General features: G+C 41.2%; 1 long non-coding RNA gene across 1 annotated transcript; it reads right to left on the reverse strand.

Moving 5' to 3' along the window:
• Positions 1–1,776: 1,776 nt before the first annotated feature.
• On the reverse strand, positions 1,777–16,774 carry LOC143478088 (uncharacterized). The gene is made up of 4 exons (XR_013121694.1): positions 10,687–16,774; positions 10,244–10,554; positions 6,999–7,168; positions 1,777–3,134 (listed from the first exon to the last, which is right to left on the reverse strand). It is a non-coding gene; the product is annotated as an uncharacterized LOC143478088 (long non-coding RNA).
• Between the last annotated feature and the right edge of the window lie 5,040 nt (positions 16,775–21,814).

The raw sequence follows: 21,814 nt of genomic DNA on the forward strand, positions 1-21,814 counted from the left end.
AGCTATGGAAACTGCAGAGGTTATATTCTGTCACATCATCCGTTCTTTTGGCATCCCTGAGGACATTGTATCTGACCGAGGTCCCCAGTTCACGTCACACGTCTGGAAATCATTCTGCAAGTTGCTGAATATTACGGTGAGCCTCACATCAGGTTACCACCCCCAATCTAATGGGCAGGCGGAACGGTTAAACCAGGAGATCGGGAGGTTTCTGAGATCCTACAGCAGTCATTCTCAAACAGACTGGAGTACATTCCTCCCCTGGTCTGAATATGCGCAGAATTCACTGACTCATTCCTACACCGGACTCACGCGGAGGCTACCAACCTCCGCTGTTCTCTTGGTCAGGAGAACCCTCCGATTTACCCGTGGTTGATGACTGGTTCAGACATAGCGAGCAAGTCTGGGAGGAGACGCACGTACGTATACGTAGGGCGATCCAGCATCAAAAGATTCAGGGCCAGTATACCCCCCGGGTCAGTGTGGCTGTCCACCCATGATCTCAGACTCAAGACCAAGTGTAAGAAATTGAATCAATAAAGGCCCTTTCAAGGTACTGCGCCGTATTAACCCTGTGTCATACAAGTTACAGCTGCCCCCGCATTACCGCGTCGCCCCCCACTTTTCATATCTCTTTGCTCAAACCTGTGGTCTCTTCCAGTATGTCTCCGTCTCCCCAGACTCCGCCTCTTCCACCTCTTGACATAGACGGTGGTCCCGCCTACCTGGTTCGGGAGCTGCTGGATTCTCTTCGGCGGGGCCGTACTCTACAGTACTTGGTGGATTGGGAAGGGTATGGTATAGAGGAAAGGAGTTGGGTCGATGCCGACAACATCCTGGAACCCTACCTCATTCTGGACTTTCATGCAGCCAACCCTAGTCGACCAGCGCCCAGACCTCACGGTCGTCCTCGGCGACGTCTATCTGTGGCGTCAGGAGCTGCCCCTTCGATGGGGGGGTTCTATCAGACCTGGAGTCACTACCTCCATCCGCCAACAGAGGTCACAATCACCGGAATTTTAGTAATCAGCTGTTTTCTGTCAAAGCTGATTGAAACCAGTACTAAAGCCCGTCCTCCCCAGCCCTACCTCGCGAAGTATTGCCATCTCTTTACGAGTCTCTACTGAGTGTATTCCTAGTGAAGTCTCTGATTGTCTTTTTGGTTCTTGATCTTGCTCTGGTTTTGTCTTCTGCCCCTGTCTAGCCCTCCGGTACTTCTGCCTGACCTCACCCGTGTCCTCGGACCTGGCTGCTGGTGGCCTGTCTTCCCGTAGCCTGTGTCTCTCTCTTCGCTATTCCCCTTTTTGTGTATTTTTGTCCTCCTTGAATTAAAGGAATTCTGCCTGCACACTCTGCTCATGGATCCTCATTCACAGCCTGATCACCACCAGGCGTTACAGGACCACTCATACACAAAACCATTCACAGTGCTCAGAAATCTTTAGTAAGAGCAAAAGAAAGCATAAAAAAATGTAAGCATAAAAAAATGTTTGTCAAACAGCTTTGTAGGGGTTTCACCTACTAATCCTTTAAAGTAGATATAATTTGTTTTACCTTAATTATTAATCAGTCTCATTAATTTAGAATCAGTCTCATATTCTAATTATACCAGAACCACAAGTTTAGTTATCAACTAAAGGTAATTAATGGTTTGGTATCTGAAGGATTTAACTATGAATTCTTTGGAGGTTTTGGCAACAACCACTTTTGAATGACATCAACAGACAATTTGGTGAAAATAAATGATACATTTATTTAAAACCAACTATTCTAAAACAAACAGCATCAACAAGGATCAGTTTATTTACAGTGAAGACTCAGCATCTATTGTGTGTGTGTGTGTGTGTGTATAAAAAGGGCAGGAGAGTACTGTGTGTGCACGCGCTTGTGCGCGTGTGAGGAGGCGGAGCTGTAATCTCAGTTCTCCTATAGAGAACAAAGCAACTAAAATGGCGCCCACTTTAAACAGTAGAGCAGCGCGACTGTGTTAATGAGCTCAGTTGGTTTATTCCAACGTGGTCAGAACAAAGAGTAATGGAGCTGGCTTAATAACTAAAAATTAATGTGATGTGTCTGAGAATGAGGAAGACTACAAGTTGTCAATTAATCAGATAAATAAAAGATGGTGGCATGCACAGCAAATATAACTTTGTATGTACAAATCTTGATGAAGATTATGAAAATAAAGTTAAACACAAAACACTGAGAAGGTTTTGGTTAAACTTAGATAAGTCTGCAGTCCAAATAACTTTGCCCTTTGATAAACTATGCCCAGCGGTTAGAGTCTCACGTGTTGAGGATTTTGGGTGGTGTCGTTGTCCTCCCTGAATTAGGAGAGAATTTCCACCGCAGGCTCCTCGTTGATAAAGCGGCGTCGTCCAGGTGTGCTGGGAAACGTCCTTCTGGATATGAAGTCCAGGAATGAGAGTCCCGTTCACGGTTTAACAGCAGGGAATTGATCGCCTTTGTTTCAGTCCGTGTGGCCACGTTAACAAGCTTGATTGAAGTAGTTCGGTGAATCTGTTGCCGCGGTAACGTTGATCGGTTGCAGGTTAGATTACACCGTAACTCGGGTTCGTTAATTAACTAATATGACTTTCAGCTGTGTGCTGTTAGTCGTACCAAAGTTCGCGTGCTCTCAAACAAAACCGGAGAGAGAGAAATGGCCGAGCCTCTCTTTAATAGATCTAACCTCGGTGTCAGTCAAACAAGAGAGAAAAATATTACGGAGCCTCTCTTTAATAGGTCTAACCTATGTGTCGGTCAAACCAGAGAGAGAGAGAGATGAATGGCTGTTCAGGGTATTTAAACACCTGAACTGTAGACACACCCTTACTTCCGTCAAAGCAAGCTTGTTCCATGTGTTTCCAGTGGTACTGCCACCTGCTGGTTTAGCATGGTACCTACATTCCCCCCTTGGTCTTCAGACTGGGGCTGATGTCACAGTCCTGAAGAGCACAAAAGGTTATCCATGCAGTCCATGTTCCCTGTAGCATCCACTGGGAGGTGATCAATTCCATGAGTCAAGTTGTCCATCCTGCTCATAGCATAATCCATGAGATGGCTGGGAGATGCTGTGGAGATGTGTGGAGACACATCTCCCAGTTCACTTCTGGGCAGTTCTTGAACAGTAACTAAGGTTAACCAAATTAAGAAAAACAATGAAAGGACATTAATGCATGGCTTAGATTTCCCTTGGCTTTATACAAGGTCACATGCAGGGTTAAATGCCTTTGATGGAGGAGAGGTAGTACATCAGGCATGGAGAAAGGTGTGGAGTTAGCACATGTTGGTGTTAGTCTGTTGGCTGGAACAAACCTAACAATGTTTAAAGTGAAGGATCTCGTTGGATCAAGACGGACATTTGGGTTAATGTCTAGTTAGAATGTGGTTCCTTGTGGGATCTAAAGGTAATTGTAAATTGTAAAATGTAAATGGGGGTTTAACTGAGGTGTAATGCCTCATCCTATCTTGTGACAGTGAAGTATTTAAACAACCAAAATACATTTCTAATGCTGCTATTGCTAAGTGTACACTTGAGCATCAGGAGCTGTCATCATGCAAAAACAACCAACATCTCTAGTGGTTCTGAGGAATAGTGTTATGCAATTTATGCCAGACTTATTTTGCCAAGTCTGCACCACAGTGGTAGCAGATGTGCTTACCTATATTCTGTGCGCATTTGGGAAAACATTAATATGGCAAACAGTTTCACAAGTCTTGTTAAGACAAAGCTGGGCTGCCAAACAGTGTTCCTAAAGTATCTCACACTTGCTATACTGGTAGAGGAGAGAAAAAGATCTGTGTGAGGGGTACATTGTAGTATAGAAGTTAGGAGGTAACACCGGGTACACACCCCTTAGTAAAGAATCTACTGCATTGAAAATGCAGACATGTGGGCGGAGATGATGCCAGGAACATCTCCCTTTAAAAGATCAGAGATCTGGAAACATAGCTACATGCTTACAGGCTGAATGTTTACATGTAACTTCGTATAAAGTCAGTTCTACCTCCTCCTGGCTCAGGCTGGAGGTCCACTAACTGACCCTTATCTATGGCTGTCCCCCCTTCCACTGGTTCTGTCTCTCTTTCCACCTCTTGGCTCTGTCCCTGTGACGAGAGTAGTGAGAGGGGCCTGCAGAAAGAACAGTGTCTGAATTTACAGGAAAATCATAGGGAGGATCTTGGAGCTCTTTGGAGTCTCCTTCAGGCATACTGGGCTGCACAACAGTCTCCCAAACTGTCTGCGTGGTCTTTCTGATCTCACGCATCGACAGGTCACCCTGGCGTGCTAAAAGTGTGACATGGGTTCTTAAGGTTCGGTCTTCTGTGAGACCTGGTCCATTTCTTCCCTGGAAAAATGTTTGTTTCAAGCGATTAAAGTAATCTTTGGGATGCTCTGAACGCTTGTGCTTAATTTTAATGGCAGACATGAATGCTGACGCTTCGTCAAAGAAAGGGGAGTACTCCTCAGCGAGGGCTTTGCAAAGTTGAGTGTAACTGTCCCTAATGGAAAACGGCTGTGACTCTATGAACGTGTGAACAGATCTAGAGGTGGTTTTCCAAATTAGCTTCACTTTCTCTCGTTCTGTTGCATAAGGCAAGTCCGAGAGGCTACACTCAACTTCTTGGAGGTAGTCTTCAACATGGTAGTTTGACCTTGCTGGGTCGAATGGCTCCATGTCTTTGGCTAGTGAATCTAGCAGTTTTAACCGAGGGAAATGTTCAAGGATATGTCTATTAGAATAGGAAGGTGGACCTTCACTATCCAAGTGGTGTAACTCATGGTCAATAGGATGCCTACTGCCTCCTGTCTCTCTGTGCCTAGGTGACAGTGATGAGCCTTTATGCATCTCAAGTTGAGAAATATCTGGATTTCTCCTTGAGGAAAGAGCTAGAGCATGTACATCACTGTGCCAGCCTGTGCGTGGGACAGTGGAATGATGCTCAGCGTTTAAGTAAGGCCTCTTATCTGCTCTACCTGGTGAGACGTCCCTTGTCTGTACATTCTGCCAGTGGTGTACATCAGCATGCCTCCTGCCGACCTGCTCTGTGTCTATAGGGGGCAACAGTGAGCCTTTGTGCATCTCAAGTTGGGAAATTTCTGCATTTCCTCTTGAGGAAATAGCTTGAGCATGTACGTCACTGTGCCAGCCTGTGCGTGGGTCAGTGGAATGATGCTCAGCATTCATACAAGGCTTCCTAACTGTGGTACCTAATGAGATGTCCCTGGTCTGGACATCATGCAGAGGATAATGGTCACCAGCATGCTTTCTACCTTCCTGGTCTCTGTCCATAGGGGGCAACAGTGAGCCTTTGCGCATCTCAAGTTGAGAAATACCTGCATTTCTCCTTGAGGAAGAAGCTGGAGCATGCATCATCACGTGTGGGGTGCTGTCTATGTTGGCTTTCCACAGTAACTAATTTAGAAGGTCTAGAGGTGTCAGACCTAGTTATAAGGAAATCCTGCGCTCTTGCACGGGCAAGCTCACTCTCCCTTTGGAGGCGGGCAGTTTCTGTTAAGCCCGTGTGACGTTCACTTACGGTGAGCACGTCATTCAGTGCACGAGTGGTCAGTTGAAGGTCATGGCGAAGGCAGTGAACCTCAGAACTGAGTTTAGCAGTTTCCTGCTTAAGAAGTCTATTTTCCTTGTGTAGTGCCTCTACTTCTAAGCGAGCCTGCTGCTGACATAGAAGGAACATTTTTAAAACTATATCTGGAATGGTAGGGGTCTCCTCAAAGGAGTCCTTTAGAGGTTTGTCAACTTCCTTTCTACCTGGTTCAAGCATCTGAAGGAGCTGAACAACCAGAGATGGACAAGTATTTTGCTTTAGAAAAGCCATGGTTAGTCTAAATGTACTTACAGACTAGCTCAAAAAAAAGGACAAAATTAAGTCAGCTTCAGTACAATCTGGCTTAGCTATTGTGCCAGGACCTTGTGTCTGGCAAGTGTGGGCAGGTAAAAGGGTAATTACCTAGGTGAACAAGCCAAATTGAAAACTGGGGTAAAAAGAATTGTGCAAAAGGTGATTATGGTTTCTGAAACTAAACACTAGCACACTGGACCAAAGACTGCAACAGTGAAGTTATACAAAGACAGTGAAGTCTGATAACTGCTAAATAATTATCCCAATACTTCTGCAGTACAGGGGAAATCAGTGGGATGCCACACAAGTTAAAGCAACTGAATTACTATTGAAGTAATCAGAGATTAATATAAAATAAATATACTGATCTTCAGTTGATTGCTCAATGACTGAATAGTAACCAAATGGTAAACAAATTAGAACAAGATATTACCAAACTAAAGTTACCAAAAATTAGCTTTCCTCTATAGGAAGACTTAGGAAGCGCTCTGGCGCCCTCTTCTGGCGAATTTGGAGATGGTCCTATTCTAATGGCTTGAAAGCCTGTGATATGAAAATATGGTTGATATCAAACAAATATGGTTGAGCCAGAAATCTCCCTCATGCAGGGTCACCAATTATGTAGGGGTTTCACCTACTAATCCTTTAAAGTAGATATAATTTGTTTTACCTTAATTATTAATCAGTCTCATTAATTTAGAATCAGTCTCATATTCTAATTATACCAGAACCACAAGTTTAGTTATCAACTAAAGGTAATTAATGGTTTGGTATCTGAAGGATTTGACTATGAATTCTTAGGAGGTTGGAGGTCCATATAGCCTCTTTTTTTAAAAGTAGTTACTCTCTTTTTAAAAGTAATCATGTAGCATGACGTCACGAGACAACAACAACAACAGCCGCTGTGGATGGAGGCGGCCGGTAGGGGGCCGCCTCACCGTGACAGCATAAATAATGATTCTAAAGAACTTTTAGAGTTCTGTTGAACCCTATTATACATTTCTTAGTGGATGATAAACATGGTGAAACAAATTTGGCAAGTATCGATATATTCATATTCAGTAATCTTAGAACCGCGGATTAGTTTTAAAATATTTTCAGCCATTAATTGCAGACAGGTTATTACTTACCGTTGAATGGCACCGTGGTTTCTGTCAATGATGTACCATCTGACATACTCCTCCACGAAAGCTTGCTTCTCACATGCCTTCACACTTCTGAGGCATCTAGCAGTTTGGAACATGGTACTGTTTTGCAAAATAACATTTTGCAGAGATTCCTCCGATTCTGCTTCTAGGACCTTATAGAACAAGCAGTTTATTGTAAGGAAAACTACCAAAATATCAATTTGACAACCTTTTAATGAAAACAAATATAGGATTAAAATCAGGGCCGGCGCTAGGGGGGGGCAGAGGGGGGCATTGCCCCCCCAAATTGTGTCTTTGCCCCCCCAAGCACAATGCAAGCAACGGCTTTTTTTATTATCTCTGAACCAATCACAAAAATGCATTTTGCTTTACAGCGTGAAGATATTTCCTTGCTTATTCCTGATTGGCTCTTTGAGTCATATAAAAATCGGCAGACCGCCTCAAACGGTTCAGTTCGGCAGTATATGTTCTGTTAGTGTGAGTGAAAGACAGGTATAGCCTACTGGTAAACACTCTTCTGAGTTTATACTGACTTCCACATGGTAATATTTGCTTAACTGTGGTTTTTCGTTGCTTTAATGTTACTCACCTCTTACATAGGTGTTGCTTAAATTATTTTATTAGCCGTTAGCGGTTAGGCTAACTTGGTTCTCTTAAACCTGCGCGAACGGCGGAAGCGTTGAAATACTTGCCGCGCAGTGTTGTCCGAAACGATATGTGGTAATAAAAAACAGGGGAATGAACATTTACCTGACGAATTTTAATGTTGCTTTTTCAGATTTGAAAAGTGCTGGAATTTAGGCTAAAGTACTTGAAAATGTTGAAATTGTAACTACTTCGTTTCACAACAAATATCTGTCTGACTGAACAGTTCTCTTGTCTTAGGTTAACAAATACGAGCCTCTTGTAATTCCAGGACGAAACATGAGAGAACGTGAAGACGTTAAGATTGGGCGTTTTGAAAGTGTGATTAAAAAAGCGAATTATTTTGAGTATATGTATAAATATTTAACTTAATTAAGTTTAACGTGCTGAGAAATATTGAACTGGACCTTTAAAGTGAGGTACAAGTGCTTTAATTCCACCTTGTATAGGTGTATGAACCCGGCAAACATGACATTGTTCATTGCGCTGAGGCGCGGCGCGCGCGAAGTTACAAAATTCGAGAGGTGCACGACAGCGCGCGAGGCTGCTTTTTCCCCCGTGCAAGCCGTCGCGGCTCATGGTTTAAACCACATATGTCAAAGTCAAAGCCCGCGAGCCAGATCCGGCCCGCGAATTGATTATCTATGGCCCCCTGGATGATATTGAATTACTATTAGAACCGGCCCGCAGGCTACAGCCGCCCGATGGTGTTTTGTACGCACAAACACTACATTCCCCACAATGCAACGGTAGCCCGCGAAGTCACTGCAGCGCGAAGCGTCGCGAGGGTCCGCGCGGCGAAGATGACGTAATCGCAGTGGCTCCGCCAGCGCAATGAACAAAGTCATGTTTGCAGGGCTCATACACCTTTATAAGGTGGAATTCAAGCACTTGTACGTCACTTTAAAGGTCCATTTCAATATTTTCCAGCACGTTAAACTTAAATATGTTAAATATTTATACATATACTCGAAATGATTCGAAATAATTCGCTTTTTATTCACATTATTTAATGGTTGTTTATTTTCCCCAATCTTAACGTCTTCACGTTCTCTCATGTTTCGTCCTGGAATTACAAGAGGCTCGTATTTGTTAACATAATACAAGAGAACTGTTCAGTCAGACAGATATTTGTTGTGAAACGAAGTAGTTACAATTTAAAACATTTTCAAGTACTTTAGCCTAAATTGCAGCACTTTTCAAACCTGCAACACAAAGCAACATTAAAATTCGGAGTCGCGCACTATGGTCACTCGCGAAAGTATAAACCTAAATCAGCAGTCAGAGCAGACATCAACGTTCAGCTATCCCCCTTCTCAAAAATGACTAAACGTAAGGTGGACACTGAGAACGGGTTTCAAGCCAGGTGGGAGGCAGAGTACATGTTCACGGAGGTAAAAGGTAAACCTGTGTGTCTTCTGTGTGTCTTCATGTGATTTTTCTTTGAAGGAAGTTTGCTTTTATCTGTTTGCCTGTTGAAAAATGTTTTCACTTGAAATTACTGACAGATCCATAAGAAAATAGTGCTTTATTCATTTAAACATTAAATAATATACACTGTGTTAGGTCTTGGTTCAATAGGCTATGTGCAATCATTTCAATATGTTTTAATAAACATTGAACCAGTCCGGCCCTCGGCTTGTAGCAAATTTGTTTTTTTGGCCCTCTGTGTTTTTGACTTTGACATCCCTGGTTTAAATGATTCCTCGCCATCACAGCCAGTATTGTTATACTGTGCATAAATACCGCATTGTACCAGTACGTTTCATAACATCAATAAAAACTTCAATACTTTACCAGATTTTTTACCATTAAAGTGCAGTAGATTTCTTATTTTATGTACTTTCATATTTTTTTCTTTTTCAAAATAGAAATGTGACGAATACTCCCTTTTATAACAGAATTTGTATTCTTTTGTTTTCTTTATATTTTAATTTCCCAGTAATATAAATATTCTCACTCATTCCTATTTCCATGTTTGAATATTCTCAGTCTGTGTATAGGTACATTTGTCAGCCTTTCAAGAAATAGAGTTGTTCTATTAGTAATGGCAGTATTGAAATGAAATACAATTAGATAATCTTTGTTCTCCATTTACATAATCAACATGTATTTTTTAATCATTGTGTTTTAAGTTTTAAGTTCGAAAATGTGCATTTTTATTTCTTTACCTAATACATCACTTTAAGCCAGTATCAATAGTCATCATTCATGCACAAATCAAGCCTTGAATATATTTCTGGCTTCATAAACATGACTATCAACATGCCCCCTCATTATGTTTTACTGCCCCTCCAAGCAAAGCAGTCCAGAACCGGGGCTGATTAAAATTATTCCATTTGTGACTTCACATTTGCTGAGAGAGGTTGAAATATGCCAGTTCAAAAACAGAAATAATTCACTCAACCATAATCTTTATTTGAATTTCAAAATAATCTCCACTTGTCCTACAGTAAATCTGTTCTGTTATACAGAGCACAGAATTATTGTGGTTAATTACTACTTAAATCTGCCTATGATAAAAATGAGATGCTTCTGTTTTTAGTTGTACAACCCCTTCACTATACATAAAAAAGACTCACCTCTTGAATTGTATACAAGATAACAGTTTTCTGAGGGTCCATCAAAGATGGGGCGATTTCTCAGATGGCTCGTGAGAAGTGTGAGGAATTCACGCCTTGGGCCACCTGTATCCAACCCTTCTTCAAAGCAGCCAGCATCATCATTAAACCTGATGAACATGTCGTTGTTGTCAGAGTACGTGCTGCGTTGAAATCCGCGAACAACTCCATCCCAAACATCTGACCGACATATATTGAACCTGCTGATCTTCTTGTGGTCAATTGCCAGTGCCAGATGCGAAATAATTTCATGTGCCTGCACATTTGTTTCTCTAGAAAAAAAAACAACATTATGTTAAGCACAGTGTATGTACTTCTGTACTGACTGATCAAACTTTGCATAATGTAATTATGTGCAAGAACAGATGCTGGTTAACTGAATACAAAATGTCTAAATTACTAACACAGGTTCTTCTGTAGACAGGTCTTTCTTTTTGTCTTGAGTAAGATCTTCAACATCGGGGGGGCGCTGTTGAGCGATGAGGCGATAAGACGCGCTGGCTGTAGCTCCTGCAGAATTTAACTTAAAATTCCATTTAAAACCAAACTTACACAAGCTAAATTATTTATTTGGATGTTTGTGGACTGGTGATACTCAAAGTGACCAAAACACCAAAGTGGTCAAAATACACCAGAAATGGGCAAACCGAAAGGGAACACCAGGGCCGAACCATCTGAAGGTGAGGCCCAACCGAAGCACCGAGCTGAAGTGGGAAAAACAACCCCTGAAACAAGCACTCCAAGCTCGGATCAGCAGACCGTGCTAGCCACTATAGCAGCGCTACAGGCGGAGTTGTCGCAAGCCAAATCGGACATTTGCACCAAGATTGATGAAAAGATTGCTGACGTGAGTACAGTTTTGAGAGGTGAAATTGCTGCGATGAAGGCAGAAAGTGACTACGCATTTATTACAGTACGTGCTCGCCTTGATGGCCAAAATGACACGCTGAAAAGTTTAGTTGAGTCGGCTAATGCTAATTCTGACGTTGTTGCGGATCGCGGAGCTAAAGTTAAGGCACTGAGTTGACTAACTCTCAAAAAAGTGCCTGAACCTCGAGGGACGGTCGAAGCGAGAGAATTTAAGAATTGCAGGAGTTAATGAGGGGCTGGAAAATGGACAGAAAACTAGAGACTTTGTGGCACAGCTGCTGATGGATGTCCTACAACTGGATGAAAAACCAGTGATTGACCGAGCTCACAGGGCATTGCGAGTGCACCCGGATGACAACGAACCACCTCGGCATCTGATTCTCAGGGTGCACTACTGTCATTCCTTTGAAGAGATCCTGAAGAAAGTAATGCAGTCTAGAACCCTTACCTATCAAGACGTGCGAATTCAAATTTTCAGAGACATTCCCCCTGCTGTTGTCAAATGCCATGCGGCTTTCACCCCCGCCAGAAACCTATTGCGGGGCAAACCTGGAGTGAGATTCGGTCTCGTCTACCCAGCCAAGCTAAGAGTTACGCACAACGGGAAGAAGACTACATTCACAGACGCAGAGGAGGCAGGTTTGTTTGCTGAACGTCTATTTGGCCGCGATCACGAATCCCCTGAAGAAGAAAGAGGTGACGGTGGAGAAAACACATGAGACCACATGCACTGCTGTGAGCCCAAAATTTCCCCCTTTTGTGCATATAGGGGCTGGGCCACCTAGCCTATTTAAATGCTGACATTATGGGGTAGGCCTAACATTACTACTACTCTCTTTTCTTAAGTGACACTTTGAGTATGTTTACAAAAAAGAAAGAGAAAACAAGCTTAAGTTTTAGAAAGGCAGCCCCATGGCTATTTATTTTTGCCTTTTTCATTCAATAGGCCGATAACAATTTTGAGGATCACATATTGTACACTGTATTCCTAGGAGGATGCACAACACTTGAATTGAATTCAGGTTGGTTTGGATAAGAATTCTATAACTGCAAGGCTACTAGAATGAAGAGTTATTCACTGTTAGTTGTTAAGACTAAGGTCATACTGTCACGTTGTGGGGGGGCCCCCTGCCGGTCGCCCCCCCGTTTACAGCGGCAGCGGTCCTGTTTTTGGTCACGTGATGTTTGTCCTTCAGGTGGGCGGGACCCGTGATCCGTCTCACCTGAGGGTCGTTTGTTCGTCTATATATGTCTTGTCTTTGTCCCAGTTGACTGCTGGTTATTATTTCCTTAATCTGGAACCATGCACGGGTTTTTGGTTTGCACACTTTCTATTAAACCATCCTATTTCCCTGAGACTTGGCGTGATCGCTTCCTTTTTAGTTGCTCACACCTGCCCGTCACACATACTCTCCTTTTGTAAGGTTCAGATTTTGTAACTGTCAGACTGACAATATATTTTATTTAGCTGTTATTATTATTATTATTGTTATTATTATTATTTTTGTTTTTGTATTATTATGTATGAAAATATGAAAATATTTTTCATATATATGAAAAAATATATATGAAAATATGTTTCTAGGATGAGAGGGGGGAGGGGCCAGGGGGGAAGGAGTGCTATTTGGCTTTTGGTCGTATATGTCAAGCAGGAAGGAAGAAGAGACTAAGATATGCCTTTATCCTGCCCACATGATGCATGGTGGGAAACAGTTCGGGAAGAGTGGTGGCAATTTAAACTTCTGCTCATGGAACGTCAATGGTATTAATGAACCAGTTAAGAGGGGTAAAGTGCTTGCTCATCTTAAATCATTACAAGCGGATATTATTTTTTTACAAGAAACACACCTAAGGCATAACTCGCACGGAAGTAGGAAGTAGGTGGATACAGCAAATTTACCACTCTAGTTTTTCCATAAAGGCCAGAGGTTACAGCTATTCTAATCCGCAGGGGGGTTCCTTTTAATTAAACAAATATCCACAATCGTTGACATGGATGGGAGGTATGTAATTGTTATTGGGGAGATTCATTCCACCCCGATGACCTTATTGAATGTATATGGACCAAACAATGACGATCCAGAATTTTTCAGAAAAGTCCTAAATTTGATACCAGACATTTCCAACACTAACCTAGTGATTGGTGGTGACTTGGTCTGGATACATACTTGGATAGATCTTCCACCATTAGAATAGAACCTTCAAAGACATGCGATCTCCTTAGGTCATACATAGAGAATATGAATCTTTCTGATGTTTGACGGCTCTCCAGCTCTTCAGGCAGAGAGTATTCCTTTCACTCCAAAGTACACAATGTTTACTCAAGGGTAGACTTTTTCCTAGTTTATGGCAAACTATTGCCCTATTGTTACAATGCCAAATACCACAACATTGTTATTTCTGACCATAGCCCAGTGTCTTTTACCCTTAAGCTCCCTGGCCATATATCCAGCCATAAAAACTGGAGATTCAATCCAGAACTCCTTACAAACATCAAGTTCTGTGAATACATAGAAACGCACATAAAACTCTTTGAAACTAATGATAAAGATAACATTTCACCCAAACTACTGTGGGAAACCTTTAAGGCATATTTCAGAGGCTGTGTTATCTCTTTTCAATCATCCCCTAAAAAGAGTAATAAGGAACGACAAATGGATTTAGAAAAACAAATTAGTCAGCTAGACAGGGATAATGCTCAACAACCCTCTTTGAGAAAACACACAAAGATCACTGCACTCAAATACGAACTGAATAAAATACTGGGGTGGGTTTCCCGAAACGTTCATAGCGCTAAGTACTTCATAACCTCGTATGAAACATATGAGGTTAAGAAGTACTTAGCGCTAAGCACTTTCGGGAAACTCACCCCTGTCTGATAAGATTAGTGGAGCCTTTGTTTTTGTAAAACAAAAACACTTTGAATTTGGCGATAAACCACTTAAATTAATAGCAAGACAATTACGTAAAATTGAAAATGACAGAGCAATTCATAAAATCAATTCAAGAACGGGACTTACCCTCACTTCACATGAAGACATTAGTGACCAATTTATGCAATTCTACAAAAAATTATACACATCCGAACATAATGCGTCGCCAGACGCTGCACAGTCATTTTTGGATAAATGCAACCTCCCATCTTTGAGTGAAGCAGAGCGTAATATCTTAAATGCAGACATTAGCTGTGAGGAGCTACTAGCAACTATTAAATCGCTGAACAATGGCAAAAGCCCAGGCCCCGATGGGCTTAGCAATGAGATATATAAAAAAAATTAACTTATTAATAGTTCCATACTTGCGTGCACTATATATCCAGACATTTGAGGACGGTGTGCTACCGCAAACTCTAACTGAAGCCACGATCACCCTACTATTAAAAAAAGGAAAGGACCCAGAAGAAGTGGGCTCATATAGGCCAATCTCCTTATTAAACACTGACCAAAAATTTTTGGCTAAGACGCTAGCCAGGAGGCTCAATACCTTCATGGGCAAATTAGTGCACCTAGACCAAACAGGGTTTATCCCAAATAGGAACTCTTTTCACAACCTCAGACGTGTTCTTAATATTATGCACAGTAATAGGCCACCCACACAAGACTTTGTCATCCTTAGCCTGGATGCCGAAAAAGCATTTGACAGGGTGGAATGGCATTACCTCTTTGCAGTCTTGGAAAAGTTTGGATGCGGTCATACATTTCTGTCCTGGATCAAATTACTGTACAATAACACCTGTGCTAATATACTTACAAATCAGACACTGTCTGCTCCATTTCAGCTGGGTAGAGGTACTAGACAGGGTTGCCCACTTAGTCCGTTGCTCTTTGCCCTAGTCATAGAACCGCTCGCGGAAACTGTCCATGCACATCCAAGGATATATGGCTATGAAACAGAATGCACTAAGAACAAGATCTCTTTGTATGCAGACGAAATATTGCTATATGTAACAGAGCCACCAGTATCTATCACTTCAATATTAGAGGTGTTTAGCCTTTTTGGGGTTTTCTCTGGGTATAGGATTAATTGGGGTAAAAGTGAGTTGTTACCAATACGACTGGGACACAAGGAGTGGCTCAAACAGCTTCCTTTGCGTGTAGTCCAGGACAATTTAACTTATTTAGGAGTGACAATTACCAAAAACTATAGTGCCCTTTATAAAGCCAACTTCCCAGCCTTGTTAAGAAAACTGGAGCACAACATTCAGTTTTGGAGAACGCTACCAATTTCCCTCCAGGGAAGAGTTAATGCTATAAAAATGATTTTTCTCCCTCAGATACTTTATCTCTTTCAAAACCTACCCATATTCCTCACTAAATCTTTCTTCAAGAAATTGGACTCCATTATTCTTCCTTTTATATGGAACTATAAAACACATAGAATTAAAAAAAGAACACCTATGTAAACATACATCTGTTGGAGGGTTAGCTCTACCCGACTTCAAGCTATACTATTGGGCTGCGTTCTATCGCGCATTGGTTGGAGGATGTTTCTTCACCTTTCAAAGGGATGAAGATGGAATGTGAAGACTGTTTACCATATTCAATTAGAGCAGTTATATTAGCACCTGTGAAGATCAATAGAACATGTTACACTATTAGGATGTGGAAACAACTGAAAAAGCATCTCAACCTTAATACGCTGTCCTCTCTGCTGCCAATAGTGGCCAATCCTACCTTCATCCCCTCCACTTTGGATGGAGCATTCAATCTGTGGAGGGAGTTAGGGATAGGAAGTATCGGGGACCTGTACATTAGGGGCACCTTTGCCTCTTTTCAACAACTCCAGGAGAAATTTAAATTACCAAAGAATCATTTCTTCAGATATCTCCAGATTAGAAATTATGTCAAAACATATCTTCCCAATTTTGAGACACTAACTCCAAATGCTTTGGAGATCTCTATTAAAATGTCTGCCAGGTGGCATTCCAAGATTTCTCAATTATATGACACATTGCTGAGCATGGGCTCACCCAAAACAAACTGCCTGAAGGATAAATGGGAACCCAAATATCTCAACCTGTGTGGGAAGAATGCCTTGAACACATACGTAACGGTTCCATTAACACCCGACACTGTTTGATACAATTCAAAATTCTACACAGGTTATATTACTCCAGGGCCAAGTTGCATAAAATATTTCCAGACGTATCTCCACTGTGTGAGAAATGTGAATGCGCAGATGCTACCTTGTCACACAGCTATGCCATAAACTACAAAAATATTGGGGTGACATATTTAATTTCCTGTCTAAGATTCTGGAAGTCCAGATAATCCCAGATCCTGTTTTGATTATTTTGGGAGTATCCAATGAGCTCTTAAAGCTTAACGTTGCCCAACGGCGTCTCCTGTCATGTGGTGTTATAGCTGCTAAGAAGCTGATCCTTCTACATTGGAGGGGGAAGGAAGTGCTATCACTGGCTATCAGACCTGACCGATACCCTCCACCTAGAGAGGATCAGATTCACTCTAAAAGATAAACTGAGGGAGTTTGAAAAAACTTGGGAACCATTGGTCTCTTACCTTGACTCAATAACCGACTGACATGACCAACAGCGTGGAACTCCTGAGGAAGGCTGGGGTGGGGTTCACCCGGGGGATACTGGGGACTAGGGGTAGATTTGGATTTGGGGGGGGGGGGGGGTGGCGGGACTTGTCCTATATGTCTTGTGATCTTGTACTCTTGCTGTTTATGTATGTGTCAGGATTTTTTTTCTTAAAAGAAACATGTAAATGTCAGACCAAGTGCCTTGTTGAAAGAAATGATTCACAATAAATATATTTGAAATGATAAGATCTTCAACATCGTCTTCGCTGTCAATCACAATGCGTTCAAACAGGTTGGTGTAGTTTCTGCAGACAAAAAATGTGCACACAGTATAGATGAAAACAAAAATACATAAGCATGCAGTTCCAGCTTTTCTACAACCAAACATTTAATTTATGACACAAGTCAAATATAAAAGATTCACAGTAAATATTTTTATAATAATTATCATTTTGTCTCATCCCCTGTAATAATTACAGGAGATACAACACACCTGTAACAGGAGCTCTGGACAGTGAGAGATTCACTGGTACCTGGACCATTTCTGTTATCCAAATCTATAACCTAAAAACACAAAAATGAAAATTTTGGTGGTGTTTGACCAGTTTAGAACTATTTTAATATCTCAACAGTTTAAAGGATTGAGAGGAAAATCTGTAGATTGTGGTGCGAGATGAATGTCAGTTCAAAATAGCTGTAAACGCTACAAATATTGGCAAAAATAAAAAGACTTAAAAAGAGTTAGCACCTATTGTACTTCATCCAGATCCTCAACACCATTCTTTGGGGGCAAAGAAAAGCATATATCATTGCTTGTCTTAGAATCTAAATGTGCAGTCTTAGAATTAATTATGAGAGTGCCCTGTTTTCTTCAATGTCCTGTTTATTTCATTGCCTTGTGTAACGAACTGGCGGGGCAGATAGGACACAGATGCAGATATTTAGAGGTTTAATAGAAATGACACACAAAAGCATACAACTCATACAAAGACCAAATAATGCTATGAAAGTTAACACAAAAGGACACAGAGAGCATAAACAAACTGAACAAAAACCACTACTCACGACTAGACCTATAGACTTATAGCTTAACGTACAACAACATACAATAACCCACAACCACAGAGACCAAACACAGGACTTAAATACATTAACTAAACAAGGGACACAACAAGACACACCTGATGGTGATAACGAGGGGCAGAGAACACAGCAGGGGTGTGAAAACAGAGACAACTAGGAAATGTCAAAATAAAAAACACTCAAAACCACAGAGAACAAAACAAAAGACAAGACTGACAGGGGGATACAGGACCACATGACACCTTGTAACTCCTCTGTGCATTATGTGACAAACAGACAAAAACCATGGAATGCCTAAAAGCACTGTTGTTGGCAGTATAATGCGTTAGCTATTGAAGTAAAGTGATTTTGGTCATTCTCGCAAAGATTTTGTAGAAAATTAATAGATACAAGTTTTCGAAGTAAACTCTTATTAGCTATTTTTGTTGTTATTGTATTTGCATAAACAAAAGTACATAAACTTGTACCAGACAGTAAAATGAACAAGGCACTGAAGAAAGCAAGGATGGTCTAATAATTATTTCCATGCCTGGATATTTGACACTTCAAAAACAAACAAGCATCCAGAAAATAAACAAGCCATACATGCACTTTATAGGACATAACCACATACAGGACATATAACCAAACTACATGTCATTAATACATAAATACAGTAAAGGTGTCACGTTGAGGACCCCGGCCCCTCCCTTTTGGGCGTGTGTACACGTTGTCCACGTGCTTTGTCTGCGTCAGTGGGACTTCGTGGTGAGGGTCATAGACATATATACATAGACGCCTCATCGAGCGGGGCAGCCCGCTGCTGCGATACGTAACAGCGTCCGCCATATTGGTGAGGGCATATGTGCCAGTAAGGCTAATGCAAGTGAATGGTGAACTTCAGAAAGTGCTCTTCTACAAAGTATTTTTAGCTAATGTTCGTCATCGACCCACTCACATATAAACGTTAATATATTTGGAAATTAAACAATCACCAAAGACAATATTTATGACTTTTCATTATATTTTAATTGTAATTTCTGAATAAAAAAATGTCAACCTATGATACAATTGATTCCGTTTTTATATTTACAGTAATTAACATTTATGAACATGTGTACACACACATCATCAATATATGAAATAATAAATAAAATATCTATTTATATATGTACACATTAATATCTATATATATATATGTGTGTACACATTAATATCTATATCTATCTATATATATGTACACATTAATATCTATCTATCTATATATGTACACATTAATGTCTATATCTATATGTACACATTAATATCTATATCTATATATATGTACACATTAATATCTATATATCTATATATATATCTATATATCGGTCTATATCTATCTCTGTATATACTGGGATCTCTATTGTTTGAAACTAATACCCTTGGAAAAGAACAGTCTTGCACAGCTTTTTCCGTGTGTTACCACTCTGCAACTTAAGAGTGTTCAGCTTGGCAATATGGTGCAGTCTCAGTTTGTGGAAGACAGACACAACTTGAGACATCAACATGAAATGGTGGTTGTCAATTCCAAATTGTGTTTCTTGAATGTGCCCCCCCAGAAAAAATACATCCTCAGACCCAATCTCTGCACGAACCAACTGACAGATCAAGGCCACTTTGACCACTTGTTCTGACCTCGTCTGACGAATGAAGCGCTCAGCTGATCTGACCACCCTCACTGTGCCCTCAGAAGGAATCATCAGTCCTCCTTTGTTTTTTAATGTGAGCAGGTGATAGCTCTGATCAAATGATGCAGGTGTAGCATCAGTAACCAAACTACCACGGCACACATCACAGGACAGCTTTGTAAGAATTTGCCTGACAACAAACCCTGAGATGTACACCAGTGCATTATCAACCAGTGCACCAAAGCGGGTTGGTAGATATGTATGGTCACACACTAAAGCAGAGATGTTGACAAAGGGGGTCTGCTACTGCTGGAGAAGAGGACATCTCAAGAGCTGGCTGGGACACGGTCTCATCCTGTGCTACCACATTTCCTGATGAACTTGGAGACACACCGCACCGCACCATCAGATGCCTGAAGATGGCCTGGAACTGGTTGGCTGAGGGGTTGTTATTCCAGCCCCCTGAAAACATGCACACAAACACTTACATATGCAGTTAACCTGACAACATGCAGACAAAAAGACAAAGCTCATCTTCAGAGGAAAGAAGAATCTCAGCTCTGTACCCGATGCTCTGATTGAATTAAAGAGGAGCTCCAAGTGATTCTGATCCTGACTGCCTGACCTGTCCTGTCAAAATCCTCTGGCCTGAAATGCTCACTGCAGAGCATGGAGGACAAGCTGGCAGAAAACCCTTCTCGTCTGACAGCTGTTTCCCATCTCTTTCTGAGATCTCTATCTTTTGGAAACCTACATAGTATGACAAACGTTTGCTAAACAAATCACAATAATCAGAGTACCTACTTCGGTCGAATTTAGTAAAAATATACTTTGTTCTGAGACTGGTTTCACCGCGGGAAATCACAGTATTACGTCCGTGATGAACAGTATTGAACACAAAATCAGGAAAATCTGTACGTAAAATGACTCCGTAATGTACAAATAGAAGCATTAATACATTTACATTCTTACCAGTGAAAGGTTATGCCAATTGATCTTGTTTCAGTTGAAAAGCGGTTGGTGCAGTTATACGCAGAGCATGAGCGAGGCATCTTTCGCTGCTTCTCCGATCGCTCTTCTGCCCTCACCAATATGGCGGACGCATTTACGTACGACTCAGCGTTCCATGAGGCGTCTATGTATATATGTCTATGGTGAGGGTTATGTCGTGTGAATAATGTGTCTCACCTGTGAATCGTCTCGTAATCACGTGGGGCTAATGTGGTCTGTCTATTTAATGTGCGCTCGCGCAGTGTCCTGTGCTCGTCGTTGTCTAAGTCTGCACGTTGTGTGAATCGTGTGTGTTGCTCGTGCGCTATTGCGCAATCTCTTTGTTATTAAAGTGACGTCTGCCTGGAAAGCAAGGATTCCCGTGTCTCGTCCTTCGCCCTACCCGCGCATCACAAAAGGCTAAAATACTTTTGGTACACATACAAACATCATGCTATGATATATTCTTAAAATATAACTTACGCTCTTTCTGCCACTTGTTGTAAAGGACTGCTTTCATACAGAGGTTCCCATGGCTGAAGTAAAGACACACAATGCATTTCACATAAAAACATAGTTCAATGGAGTTGAGGTAAAAGATAAATGGTGCTGGTGATGGCTGAACAACCAAAAAAAAAGGACAGACATATTACATTTTAAATTGAACTTACCAGTGTATCAGCAACATCAAACTCTGTTTTCTTTTTTTAAACAATCTCTGGGTCAGAGTCAGACAAGTCTGACAAATTTCCAACTGCAAAACATAGAAAAAAAAAACTAACTTAATTTCTACTAAGTGATAATACTATATTTGTTAACCGATGTTACACCCGAATGCATAAACACAACATTTGTAAAAACTCATGACTCAGTAGATCCCAAATGGCTTTCAAGGTTTCTAGAAAGTAATTTGACATGTAGGTCAATGCTAGTGATGCTTACTTGCACAACTTCAAAATTTATATTTGTTGAAGTTTAGGCAATGTGTGCCAAACTCCACACACAAACATCACAGCTTACCTTCTTCAAAGTCCCTTTTCAAGCAGATGAAAACAGTAATCCTTTGATATGGCTTGCCAACTTCAGCCTTATAAGCACCAAGTGTAAAAGGTCTTTGTGTCCCAGGGATATTAATGACCTCTGTCCCATCTGGATACAGAAGAAGGAAAGGCCCATCTTTTACATCTTTGTTGAAGTCCTTAATTTTTTAACAGCCTGACTAAGCAGAGTTGTGGGAGAGATGTCTGGGTCTGTTGTAAGGGAATGTTGTGGCCTTAGACTACCCTTCTGATTGACCATCAAGCCAACATTTATCTGAAAGAAAAATGATATGAAAGACTGAGCAATGTTTAAAAATCATTGTCAAACGTTCTTTTTGTTTTTAATTCTTGTGTTACAT

This window comes from Brachyhypopomus gauderio, chromosome 16 (assembly GCF_052324685.1).
Source record: "Brachyhypopomus gauderio isolate BG-103 chromosome 16, BGAUD_0.2, whole genome shotgun sequence".
NCBI classification, from domain to species: Eukaryota; Metazoa; Chordata; class Actinopteri; order Gymnotiformes; family Hypopomidae; genus Brachyhypopomus; species Brachyhypopomus gauderio.